Here is a 14,777-nt window from a genome sequence, read left to right as displayed (position 1 = left end):
AAAAACTGAAAATTTCAACTGTCTAGCTATCACAGTTCATGAGATACAGCCTGGTGACAGACGGACAGACAGACGGACAGCGGAGTCTTAGTAATAGGGTCCCGCTTTTACCCTTTGGGTACGGAACCCAAAAAACTACTGAACCTATCAGATTTTTTGACCTATCAATAGAGTGATTATTGAGGAAGGTTTAGGTATATGTTGCAGGCGTCCATAGGCAACGGTGACTGCTTACCATCAGGCGGGCCGTATAGGTAATTCGCAACTCGTGTCGATTTAAAACCACTCGCCACTCGTTTCGAATTTCGTCTTTTCCGCACTTGTATCGTAAAGTATTATTTTAGATGACTTAATATTTATTTTTATAGCATAAACTTTGAGATGTGACCGTCTTGCAGGCAGCATACCTACGTAGTGAGCACTAGTATTTCCAGTGTGATAACCACCTTAGTTCATCCATAGTTAGGTTTTATACATATAGGCAGGAAGGCTTAAATTAAAATGTTTTCCAATTAATGAAACTGCACCGAATAACGAATTGTAGACTTCCTTTAGATCACGGAAACTTTTCGTGAAGTTATTTTAGAGGTTGGCTGTGTGCGCGCATTGCGTCGTCGCGCCACAAGCTTCGCCGGCGCGACACGGTCGCGAAGGCTCCAGCCTAAGCAGGCCCCGGCCGGTACCCGCGCCGCGCCACTATCTTGCTTGCCGCATTCCACCAAGCCGAAGTTGCGGCGCGCCCCGCGCGTGCCTTTGCCGACCCACGCGCCTGCCTCGCTCAACTAACCCAACCAACTCATTACTTACTCAGTCGTCCCAGCGCGCTCTAGCCGCCTGCGCGCGTTAACGCTCGATTTTTTTCGTAAGAGATCGCGCGATTGTAGAAGTGAAGTGAAGTGCCAATGGATGCGGTTGACTTTGGAGTATAGTGCGATTGCGTTCAGCAACTTTGGATTTGTCTATTCATGGTGAGTTCCATCCTTTGGTTTACGTCCGATACGAGGATAGTGGATGCGCGCGCTTTCACGATGCGGCCACTTTCATTTCATACGCATAGCTCGAATTCCGCGCACCCGCGCCGACCGCGCCGCGGCCGCTGACCCCGCGCCCGCGCGCCCTTCCTCTGGAGCAAGCGGCAAGCACCATCGCAGCCACGCTCACCAACTACTCAACCAGCCTCGCGTTATTTCAACTGCTCTAGCATTCTACTGATTGGTACAGATAGATTGCCAAACAGGCCAAACAGCACAAAGTAGCAAAAGGTCCTGCAGACTGCCGATTACCAAATAACTGGAATACTGGAAGATCCCTGAAAGGGATAAGTTCACCTCGCGTACAAATGATGTGTTTTTAGGGTTCCGCCAAATTCCGTACCCAAAGGGTAAAAACGGGACCCTATTACTAAGACTCCACTGTCCGTCTGTCTGTCAATAAAGTGTTTTACTATTACTAAATAAAAATTAGGTAGGTATCCTAATCAATTATCGCAATGGCTCTTTCTTCAGAATTTTAGGGTTCTGTGCATTCCCGAGTTAGATTTTAACTGTACGCACCCACCTATGTATAATAGGAGTTGCAATCAATAAAAGTTTTTTGTTACAAACAAAACATGGACTTGTAAACTGGCCAAGTAGACCTAATATTACGTGGGACGAAAGTACACGTATGGTTGCATATGTAGTTGTGCGCGCACACATATATCTATGGTTTAACGCAACTGTCAGTTGGAAGTCGCATAAGAAGTTTCACTTCAATAATGCTGAACATGCATACCTAAATGAAAAGAGGCAATATTGGTTTAAGGAGTGTCTCCTGGAATATGTAGGTAATATAAAAATATTGTATTGTGTTTAATTTTATTAAAGGAATACTCTACAAACTGAATATTTACTAACTTACTGCTGTGGCGCGACGACCCGAAGTGGATCTTGGCTTGACCTGAATATTTAGGCTTCAAAAATACTTTATGTGCAATATTAGTAAATTTTATATTTATTATAGCAAGCAACATACTGAAAATCGGCATGACCGGTATCATGCTAATTTACAATATATATGCCAATTTACACGACGTCAAATGCAATTCGATTAATAAACTGATATTATATTAAGATCAACGTTATAAAGTTACGAAGACGCTAGCGAATATTTAGTGTCAAACTCGTGGTTAGGCTACAGTTGCACTACATCAAATTGGTGGTTTTTGGAAGGAGATGCTTGAGTTACTTAGAAAACACGAAAATCACCATACACGTGCCTTTAAAAATTGAGTTCCCTCAATTCCTCACGGATTCCATCATCAGATCAAAACAAAAATTGTTACGAAAACACCTTGGAGGTAACTTCTTTCAAACAGAAAAAGAATTACTCAAGTCGGATCATGGGTGCCGGAGTAATCGCTGAAATCATTATCATCAAAACAATCATCATCATCAGCTCCACTTCATCAAATTGGTGGTTTTCGAGAGAAAATACTCGAGTTGCTTAAGAAAACACCCAAATCACCATACATGTGCCTTAAAAAATTGAGGAGTTCCCTCAATTCCTCATGGATCCCATCATCAGATCAGAACCAGATTAATATGGGACCAACTTGGCAGTAGCTCCTTTCGAACAAAAAAATAATTACTCAAATCGGACCACGGGTCTCGGAGTAATCGGTGAACAAACATAAAAAAAAATAAAAAAAAATAGCCACAACCGAATACAGAACCTCCTCCTTCTATGAAATTGAAGTCGGTTAAAAAATGTCCGCTGTCGGAATTTTTGTTTTCGAGACATAGGTACATGGTTTTGTAAATACATTGTATTTTCGATTATTTCCTACATATCCAATGACTTTTGGTGGGAGATAGTATTATAACCATAGGTATACGCTATATTATTTTAAAAAACTCCGGTGTCGGAATTTCTGTTTTTGAGATATAAATAGTTTACTAAATAGTATTATTTAGTTTAGTTGAATAGAAAATAGTAAATTATTACTGAGGCCGGGAAGTAAGGGGCTGCCGGCCAAGTACATAGAAGGCCGAGTACATAGACGGCCGAGCGTAGCAAGGACGTATATAGGTAGTTGTGAGGCCGGCAACCCCTTTTCACGCCGATGATGATGATGATGATGATTGTTTTATGTCCTAGTGTGATAGGTTATTCAGTGCACAGGTTATTAAAGGGAAACGAAAATTTGATTATTTTTGCGCTACGACGCACGGTTTAGGATTAGCCCTATAAATTATTTTTCTTTAATTTTACCAGGAAAGTTATTTAGTCATGCAGAAATCTTTATAGGGCTGTATCTCTTAAACCGTGCGTCGTAGCGCAAAAATAATTAAGTTTTCGTTCCCCTTCGTACTTACCTATATACCAATACAAAAATAACTTTGTAACACATACGATACCTACGTAACTTTCTAGATCGTCTGGGAGGTAGAAAGTTCCGACCAAATCGTCTGACTTATTTTATTTGTGACTATTTAAATATTAAATTTTTACTTGTAAAAATTACAGATTGCCTCAAGAACCTTTTTTTGAATTTTTAGAAAAAATATTTTGCACGCGTCTGGCAAGGTTAATTAAAGACCCGACCCCGACCAAATCGTCTGGCTTATTTTTTATGACTATTTAGATATTCAATTTTCACTTGTAGAAATTAAAGATTGCCTCAAGAACATTCTTTGGGCCCAAAAAAATCTTTAAAAATATAAGGGTTGATTTAGCCCCGCTACCCTGCAGCCAGACTTGCAGTGCTGACTTGCTGAGTGAGGGTATGATGGGAGAAGTATCACGAGATTTTGAGATTGCCTCAAGGACGTACTCCACGAGCTGTCTACCAGCTCTCCGTCTATAAACGAACTCGCACTTGACCGGTTTTTTTCTTGATATTTTGTAACAATTGGACTGCAAGATATCAAACAAAAAAAATACTTGTAAACCGCCCAAGTAGACCTAATATTATGTAAAAAAGATTATAAAGAGTGGAATGAATATAACAAAACCATAATAGTAAAGTAAGTATTTTTATTGCTTTCAATTTGGTATACAAAGATAGTACCTAGTAAGAGCAGGTGTATGTAAGTACCAAGTAAGTTGAATCCACCGCTTGCAGCTTCCGACTAATCCATTTTCTTGGAATAATAATTGTCACATTAGGGGAATATCGGGTAATTACCTATATATCGCCACGCTACGCTCTGTAGGCGTACACAGTTTGCTCCAAATATTATTTAAAATAAACACATGTAATGTTTGATGTCGTGATTCGGGTCCTTCTTGTAGCTGATGAATTTCACGCATAGGTCGTATTGTTTTGTCTACGCACGATGCACTCTATCTCGTCTTACTTAGCGGAATCAAATTGCACAAATCTTTGCAGTGTCATCGGACAAGTTTGTCGTAAACAAAATTAAATAATTTTTAAGAAAAAAAAACCGACTTCAATGGGGGATGCCGTTGAAAGGTATTGTTGATGGTGCACTCCAGACAATGAAATGAAAAAGACAGCATCTTTTGCCTAACTAAAATGAGGTACAACCACCCACGTTTCTAGTAGCATTTCGTTTCTGTAAGGGTCATAGTTCTAACCTAACCTAACCCAATGTTCTGATAGCATTTCGTTTCTGTAAGGGTCACAGTTCTAACCTAACCTAACCCACTTTTCTGATAGCAGTTCGGTTCTGTGAGGATCGTAGTTCAAAAAAAAGTCAAGGTCCAAGTTTGGGTCTGGGTCCATAACGAAGAGAATAAATCGCCAAACGTGAAATATGTGTCGTTGAAGAGTTCCATTCTGATCATCATCAGCAGTTCCCCTTCATCAAATGTCACTTTTTTATGTAAAAGCTGGATTTGTTGATGAAAATACAAAAATCACTATATGTATGCCTTTCTCATTTGAGGAGTTCCCTCGATTCCTCATGGATCCCATCATCAGAACTCGAGCTTGACAAAAATGTGTCTTGAAAACCTAACTTGCTTACCAATCATAACGAAGAGGACAAATTGCCAAACGTGAACTATGCGTCGTTAAAGAGTTCCATTCTGATATTTCTGATCATCATCAGCAGCTGCACTTCATCAAATGTCACTTTTTTAAATGGAAATGCTGGATTTGTTGATATAAATACAAAAATCACTATATGTATGCCTTTCACATTTGAGGAGTTCCCTCGATTCCTCATGGATCCCATCATCAGAACTCGAGCTTGACAAAAATGTGTCTTGAAAACCTAACTTGCTTACCAATCAAAACGAAGAGGATAAATCGCCAAACGTGAACTATGCGTCATTGAAGAGTTCCGTTCTGATCATCATCAGAAGTTCCACTTCATCAAATGTCACTTTTTTAAATGTAAATGCTTGATTTGATGATGAAAATACTAAAATCACTATATGTATGCCTTTAACATTTGAGGAGTTCCCTCGATTCCTCATGGATCCCATCATCAGAACTGCGTTTTGACCAAAACGGGACCAATCTGTATGTATATACTTACAATCAAAAAAATAATTTTCAAAATTGGTCCAGAAATGACGGAGTTATGGAGTAACAAACATTAAAAAAAAAAAACAAAAAAAACAACCGAATTGATGTGGAATTGATAACCTGATTAACCTTTTGAAATCTTGAAGTCGGTTAAATAGGTACTTTTAAAGGTATTTATTATAGCTAGCCTTTTCATCGCTGATTGCAATGAGCGCCCCGGATGGTATTTTCTTCTTACCTTCGAAGATATCTAGGCCTCCCGGCATTGCTTTGAGCAATAATATCTGTTTACGATATTATTTTTTTCTGACAGTATACGAGTATATAAATAACGGTTGCTAGGTAACAACATTATGAATAAAGAAAGGTCTTGAGGTACGATGTACGAGGTATATGCAAACTTTTTAATGTTGTATTCATGCCTTTAAATTGTATCAATTTTATAGTGACATCTGGTGACGTAGTTTGCATAATCGGAAGTCTCCTTTACGCAATTTTTCTTTCAAATCTCCGCCATCATCCTCCATCTTTAATGACGTTAACTATCATTAAATAATTTTACGGTTTAGACTCACTTGTTTTAGTCAGTCGTGCGAGTGACTAAAACAAGCGAGTCTAAACCGTAAAATGATTTAATGTTAGTATGTCTCACAACAGTTTAAATTCGATTGACGTTAACTATATTCCTAGTGTGTGTGTGTGTGTCCCCGATTTATACTCTATTGTTAACTCATTTAGAAAGGGATGGAGATAGAAAATTCGAAATTTACAATCTTCGCGGTAGCCGGCCTGCTTAGACATTCGACCTAACTTTCGACTTATTTCTTCCTGGTATCCGGGACCCATTTCCCGGGATTTCGCATTTATAATATTAGTATTATTAAGCTGCGCTGTGTTATAAAATAATGCTTACCTAGGAAAATTCACAAATTGTATAAACCTAAAACCACAAGCATCGTTTCATCTCTAGACACGTCAAAAGTCAAAACCCTTTGATCGTTGGCAAAACCAGTCAATTTTGTAAACCACAAACGTAACGCCGTCGTGCGTAGATAGCTATGATGTCGTAAACTTCACGTTGCCGAGGTCAGCAATCTTTGAGGCGCCTACAAAATTTTCTCCCACTTCGTACAAAGGTCATGCTTGCCCGCTCTCTTTGCCTTCCTCTTCTAGACTATGGGGACATCGCGACCCTGGACCTTAATGAGGAACTTCTCAATAAGATGAAGCGCCTGCAGAACGTCTGCATTAGATTTATATTTGGCCTGCGAAAATTTGACCATGTTTCATCGTTCCGGTCTCAGCTTGAGTGGTTACCGATCCGCCGCCGTAGAGACTTGCACATCTTATCTCTCCTTTTATAAGGTGCTGTTCTGCCCCTCTTCTCCACCTTACCTTTTTTTTATACTACGTCGGTGGCAAACAAGCATACGGCCCGCCTGATGTTAAGCAGTCTCCATAGCCTATGTACGCCTGCAACTCCAGAGGAGTTACATGCGCGTTGCCGACCCGAACACTCCTCTCCCTCGAGCTTGCAGAACGGTTCAGATTTTTGGCGGATGGAAGTGACCACCGGCTGCGTTCTAGTGCAGATCTTTCGCTTGCTATTCCTCCCCACAAACACCGGTCGTACAATAAATCATTCACGGTACACTCCAAAGAGTAAAGTAAGTATGTAGTACACTCCGTGAAGCTATGGAACGCGTTGCCACCTCCGCTTAGGCTGTGTCAGTCTGTGGCGTCGCTGAAGGAAAAATTAAAGAGGTTATAGCTATTAAATTAATGCCAATTGGAAGAAACGTAGGTAGGATTGTGTTATATTTGTATATATTTATTTATATATAGTAGACACTGACATCTTCCATTTTCCGCGAAAGCAAGTAACAAGCGGAATAAACAAACTGTCTGTCCTGTCCTGTGGTACTCCAGAGGACTACATTCGCGAGCCGTCAGTATACGTAGCAATGAGTGCCCGCAAAGATAGATATAACTCCGTAATAGATGGATACAGTCTAAGGAAAAAACGTGCCTCGAAAATCACGAAAATTTGATTCTCGATCAGATGGCGCCACTAGTTTTGGCCTACACTCGTATAGAGGGCGTTGACTGTTTCGTTTGTTATTTATAATTTTAACGCATACCAGTGAAAGAACATGGGTCAAAATCATATAAAAATAATTAATGCAAATAAAAAATCATTTATCCATATTTAAATACAATTTATCGTATTTTTATAAATATTTATTTTTAGTTTTAAAGTGTGTCGACAGATGGCAGTGAATTTACTGGGGTTACAAAATTTACTATGACAGTACCGCTCTAGTATAAGTTACTCTATGGTGCCCGTATTTACAATAAAACAAATAAACACTTAAACATTTACGCACTAAATAGCTACGACTGCAAGTCCAAATTACAAACATGGCTTAAATCACAGACCTATCAAGAAACGGAATCACTTTTAAACACTATCAAATGAGTCATTATACATACAAACACTCACCTTGTAACATACACGCACACACAAATACACACACATACTCTCTCACACACACACACACACACACACACACACACACACACACGTCAGCGGTTTTTCTTTATATAACTTTTAGATTTTTTTACATTTTCCCTTTCAATCTTAGTATTATTATTTTATTTTTATTTTTTACTCCTTCTCCTTTAAGTACTTAAGTTCACAAAACAACTGTACCACTTTCCTCGGAGGAATCACTGAATCCTGAGTCACAGGCTTTGTCCTAGTTCAGGAAACAGAGGCTCAATCCAAATGAAACTGTTACAAACCTAATATATATAAGTTTTATTCTGTAATTTAGTCTAAGGCTTACATATATAATGTATTAGGTTTCAAGTAAATAATGATTTATTATATAGATGTAGTTATGTATTTTTATCTACACACATATCATAAACCCTCTATGATGCCTTCAAAATCCGTAAATAATGGCCAACGGTAAGATAAACTGTTTTGTTACAGCAAATTTTTTATCTGTGAAAATGTTATTATTGCTAAATAATAACATCGATTTCGATAATATTATTTTATTCAAATTTCGAACATCTCTGAAAAACAAAGAAATTTGATTTGACCTCTATTTTAATATCAGTCGAGATGACGTTTTATTCGAAATGAAATGTCAATTGCATACAAATTTGACAAAACTCGCTTGTTAGTTGGTGTCGAACGATATGGCAATCGACCCCCACTCTAGTTTGTCTCTGAATTAAAAAAAACTACTGATGCGGCGTGACATGCGTGAAAAGTTTTCTTTGCCGCCATTTGACGTGCAGTTTATCTTTTAATTAGTGTGTAAGTAAAAAATAATTTGTTTTGTTGTTTTTAAAGTAACTCTAGCAAAAGTTTCGTGTAAAATGTGCGATAAAGATATTTCGGAGACGCCACCTCATATCCGCGAATTCCGCCAGAGAGCAACTATGCCCCAATGTCGGCTGTAGTATGAGGTTAGTGAATATATCATAGAAAGTTTATAATATTTATTTAATCTTTATTGCACAAAAGAAAACCTTACAGTACAAAAGGCGGACTTAATGCCATAAGGCATTCTCTACCAGTCAACCTTAAGGCTAAGCAGAGAAATTGTGGGCGGTGCTACAAATACAACAGCAAAAATAAAATAAAAATAACATATAATATACAAATATAATATACATATATACTATATATAATATATATATATAAATAACGACGAGACTCATTATGAAACTAATAAAAATACACTAAGAAACTTTCTTTCCGCTAGCATAGAAAGCACGTAAGGATTTTTTGAACGCGAACTTATTTGGCGCATTTTTTATGTTAAAAGGAAGTCCGTTCCAAAGGCGCGCCACCTGCACAGTGAACGAATACGACATGAACCCGGTTCGGTGAAGAGGGATGGACAGAGACATATTGCCAGAAGAGCGAAGTTGGCGGTCGCGAGAAATGCCGTGGTATTGAAATAAGGATTTGAGGTACTCAGGAGAGTGTGGATCGTTAAGCACAGAAAAGAGAGTGGAAAGCAAGCGAATATTGCGACGTTGTCGAATTGGAAGCCAGCCAAGCTGAGAGCGAAAGGAAGAAATGTGATCATATTTGCGGAGGCAAAAAATGAAGCGAATGCAGTTATTCATCAGGCGATCCAATTTGTCGAGAAGCTCTTCGTTTAAGTCCGGATAACAAACATCACCAATTCACCATAATCAATAAGGGTGTTCATTAATGCAACTTTAGTTTTGATCGGTAAAAAGTGTTTCAGTTTGTTGAGAGAATGAAGTGAGCCCATGACCTTACGGCTGATTTCAGTAACCTGTGCCCTCCAACTCAGGGTATTGTCAAAAAGAACACCCATGTCTTTAACGCTCTGACTAAATCTTATTGGGGATCTTACAGGTGCAAGTGCGTCCAAGTCTAGTTTTGCAAGCTGTTTGGAACTACCTATAACGAAATATGTGTGTAGATAAAGCAGTGTATGTAACTGTACATAATTAGGCATTAAAACACTCGTGTGATTCTATTATGAAACTCACTACGTTCGTTTCATAAACCCACACTCGAGTTTTAATGCCTTTCATTATGTAGCAGTCACATAAACTACTATTAAGTATGTATGTATTATTATTATTATTTTTTGTTTTTATCATATGTAGTTATTTTGTTTTGCCTTTGCACCTAATGCATCGTATTGAATTTAGTTATGTTTCCAGGGTTAGCTATCTCTTTAAAGTTTTGCCTTCATGTACATGTTATCTTAGTTTGACTACCATTTCGTTTGTATATATCTCTCAGTTACTTAAAGGTTAGCTGGAAGAGATCCCTTAAGGGAATAAGTTCGCCTCTGTACACATTTACTGTATCCTCTCTGTGTTATGTACTTGTTTTGTGCAGTAAAGTGTTTACTACTACTACTACTAAACTTTGTGCTATCGATGGAATGCGGTCGCAGTTGTAGCTGGAAGACCGTATAAATTATGAATCATTTACTTTATCAATAACCGATGTAGGCTAGGCAACGAATGCTCAAAAACAGTCATAGAGGGAAAAAATAAGGGGAAATGCTTTGTTTAGACTAATATTTATGAGGTGAACATATCGAAAGTTGATTAAATTTGTTTTTAGGGTTCCGTACCTCGTGCGTCTGTCTGTCCGTCCGTCTGTCACAGCCCATTTTCTCCAAAACTACTAGACCAATTATGTTGAAATTTGGTACACATATGTAATTTTGTGACCCAAAGACGGACATGTAACGTAAAGAAATGAATTTTAATCATGGGGGACACTATTAGAGGGTAAATGAGAAAATTTAAAAATAAAGTTTTTCAAACTATATCGTGTTAGGTAGATATCAAATGAAAGAGCTCATTTTCAAGTCTAATAAGAATGTTACATGAAAAACAAAAGTTTCGTAAACGGTATAAAAAATATAAAAACCCATTGGATAAACTTTCTCTCGATTTGCTTAAGAAACGATGTATCGATCAAACCTTAAACTGTTACAATCAATATTGCAAAACGCTTGAAAAGAATATAGCGCGAAACCCAAAAAAATTCTGGTCGTTTATGAAACATAAAAGGAAAAACAAATCATCCATACCATCTAACATGAAACTTGGCAATGAACAGGCCTGTGATTGCAAAAGTATTTGTGAACTATTTGCGAGAAACTTTTCTTCAATTTACGAACCAAATGTTGTTAGTTCCGACAACACAAACCTCATACAAGAACAAACGGTGTTGACCAATTCGTTACATAAAATCATTTGTGATGAAAATATGATCTTAAAAAAAATTAAAGCTTTGGATCTAAATAAGGGACCTGGCCCGGACTGTCTACCGCCGATATTCATTTCTAGGTGTGCGGAAGGCCTGATACAACCGCTAAAATTCATATTTAACAAATCTCTCGAAACAGGCATTTTTCCTCAAACATGGAAAGAGACAAAAATAGTCCCGATATTTAAGGATGGCTCGAAGTCTGACATAAAAAATTATAGACCTATTTCTATTTTATCTGTTATGCCTAAAATTTTCGAATCACTGGTCTACCCTTTCTTGTATTCTCACTTTGCACAGCAACTTACAGATAGACAGCACGGATTCGTGCGGATCTACTAGCTCAAACTTGGTAGCCTTTATCGAAAGCCTTACAAAGAATGTAGATAATCGTGTGCAGGTAGATGCTGTGTATACAGATTTCAGTAAGGCTTTCGATAAAGTCGATCATACTGTTTTGATAAGTAAATTGAGAGATTATGGCGTTTCTGGGTCACTATTGTCCTGGTTCGGGTCCTACCTGGCCAATCGCATGCTGTATGTAGCTATTAATGGTGAACAATCCAAGCAATTTTTTGCAACATCAGGTGTCCCACAGGGATCGCACCTAGGCCCGTTATTGTTTTTAATTTTTATTAACAGCATAGTGAGCTGTTGTGTAAATTCCGAACCTTATCTCTACGCCGATGACCTTAAAATTATCAGACCTATTAAAAATTCTACTGATCGTATTCTACTTCAAGACGACTTGGACAGGTTGAGTAATTGGTGCTCCCAGAATAGAATGACGTTGAATGCCAAAAAATGCTTTTACATCTCTTTTACTCGCAATAAAACTATTGTGCCCACTTGTTACACTATCGGAGGCACGCAACTTGAAAAGGTTGATACAATCCGTGACCTGGGAGTAACAATAGATAGTAAGTTAAATTTCAATGCCCATTACACAAACATCATTAAAAAAGCGCCTCCTATGTTAGGATTCCTATTAAGAAACGCTAGGCAGTTTAGGTGTGCTCGTACTAAAGTATTGCTTTATAATACACTAGTAAGAAGTAACCTCGAGTACTGCTCCCAGGTTTGGACACCTTACTACGAGGTGCATAAGAATCGAATTGAGAAGGTACAGAGACGCTTTTTAACACATTTAGGATATTCCTCTTCCAAACGCCGTAAACTCACATCATATAGTAAACGAATGAAATTCTTTAGATTTATTTCACTAAGTAACAGGAGAAAAGTGCTAGATTTAATGTTCCTCTACAAATTGGTTAATAGTAAGGGGCTGGATTGCCCAGAATTGTTAAGTAAGATTAAAATAACTATTCCTGCTAGGCTACCTCGTCCTGGTTTGTATAAACTGTTTAGCATTCCATTTGGAAAACAAATTTAGGTCGTAATTCTGCCCTTTTAAGAATGGCAAAATCATACAATCACATCCCAGGCTCTGCGGGAGTTGACATATTCAACGACAAACTTGAACAGTTTAAAAGAAAGGTGACGAAATATGTTGGCTCACTGGATGTCCCAAAGTAGTTAGTTAGTCATAGTTTCTTAAAAATTCTAAAGTAATACTTAATAAAATATTAATAAAATATTTTTATAGTAAATATTTTAGTTAATGTAATGTACTAATTTCATATAGCCATAAGTTTACTGCACGTTCACTATTGTTCACAGGTACTCAAGACACTTATATAAGTTGTGGTTACCTATAATTAGATAAGTATCAGTCATGATTGTTATATAGATTTAAGAGCATGTAAGATGTATTATCTGTTGGTAATCCTAAATAAAGAAAAATAAAATAAAATTTTGAGAATCTCAATTTTTTTGTAGTTTTCAAATAAATAGTTTAGAAGTTATTTAAGATAAATCTAAAATAGCCAAGAAATAGATGACAGGAAAACCTATTAGAAATGTGCAGTCAAGCGTGAGTCGGACTTAATTACTTATATTTTGATCTGACCCTTACGGGTTTTTAAAGACATTTCACTCACGTTTCACATGAAAAAAATACATTGTTATAAATTGTGTAATGTACGGAACCCTTGGATTGGAACGCGAGTCCGACTCGCACTTGGCCGGTTTTTTGTTTAGTTTAGGGATAGGAAGGGTTTCGTAGTTACCATTCTGTCAGAACACTCAGAACAGGCCAAACGGGGGCTATTAGTAAGTACATATGTACCATGTCATGTACATTACAAGCATAAGGAGTAGGTACCTTCGCAGCACTTTGTACCTTCTACGTCTTTTAACTAAGAAAAAAACCGGCCAAGTGCGAGTCGGACTCGCGCACGAAGGGTTCCGTACCATTACGCAAAAAACGGCAAAAAAATATCACGTTTCTTGTAAGGGACCACTTAAATTGGGGCTTTATTTTATTCTGTTGTTAGTATTTGTTGTTATAGCGGCAACAAATATACATCATCTGTGAAAATTTCAACTGTCTAGCTATCAATGTTCATGATCCGAGATACAGCCTGGTGACAGACGGACAGACAGACAGACAGACAGCGGAGTCTTAGTAATAGGGTCCCGTTTTACCCTTTGAATACGGAACCCTAAAAAAGACTGCAATAATTCAAAAACGGCTATACCGATCATGTTCGATATAGTCTTCATTGAAAGTATTTATTAAGTTTTTTTTACGATATTTTTTCATATTTTTGGACCCATTATTCAAAAGTTAGAGGGGGGGGGGCACATTTTTTCTTTCGGAGCGTTTATTTTCGAAAATATTTACTTAATCAAAAAATGATTGTTGGAGACCCTTAAAATTCGTTTTGAAAGACCTATCCAACGACACCCCACAACATTGGGTTAAAGCGAAAACAAATTGAAGAAAAAAAACCATTTTGTAATTTACCCAAAAAAAAATTTTTTTGTAGTTTCCAATATACTGTTCTGTACCCATGCATGATCCATGCCATGCATGCATGTATCCATGCCAAATTGCAGCTTTCTAGCACTAACGATCACGGAGCAAAGCCGCGGAGACGGGACGGACAGACGAACATGGCGAAACTATAAGTAAGGGTTTCTAGTCGACTACGAAACCCTAAAAATGGTGACAAACCAAAATAAGCGTTTGCTTCAGATTGACATTAATTAATTAGCACCATTTAGCTAGTTGATTTCACACCATACCAAGCTGTCACGTCCAATTCTCCGACGGGTTTAGCTAGTATAGCCTTCTGACGTAATGCTTTTAAGTAAACGCCTGAACTATTCGTTCACATCCGAATAACTTAGTCATATTTGTGTTTACCTCTCACTGAATATGTACATTTAGAAATAGCGCAAACGACCAAGTGTCACCAAAATTAGAATCCTAGCTTTAGAATAGCTATTAACCTGTCTCTCCAACTAATGCCTTCCATTCGCCTCCAGCACCACATTTCAAATGCTCTCATTTCTCTTTCTATCTCTTAGGGTCATTGTCCACATTTCACTTCCATAAAGGGCTATACTCCAGAAGTCCAGATGTACACCTTAATCAGTAAC

At 37.8% G+C, this 14,777-nt stretch overlaps 1 protein-coding gene across 1 annotated transcript in view; it reads left to right on the top strand.

The window, feature by feature from the left end:
- Positions 1 to 655: 655 nt before the first annotated feature.
- The window catches only part of LOC134742321 (protein expanded), a 33,256-nt gene continuing 19,134 nt past the window's right edge, over positions 656 to 14,777 (top strand). Inside the window, exon 1 of the mRNA XM_063675373.1 lies at positions 656 to 968. The gene's annotated coding sequence lies outside the window, so the exon portion shown is untranslated. The remainder of the gene's footprint in view (positions 969 to 14,777) is intronic.

This window comes from Cydia strobilella, chromosome 1 (genome assembly GCF_947568885.1).
Source record: "Cydia strobilella chromosome 1, ilCydStro3.1, whole genome shotgun sequence".
Classification (NCBI taxonomy): domain Eukaryota; kingdom Metazoa; phylum Arthropoda; class Insecta; order Lepidoptera; family Tortricidae; genus Cydia; species Cydia strobilella.
Note: the sequence above shows the minus strand (reverse complement) of the source record. Positions and strands in the feature narration are given on the sequence as shown.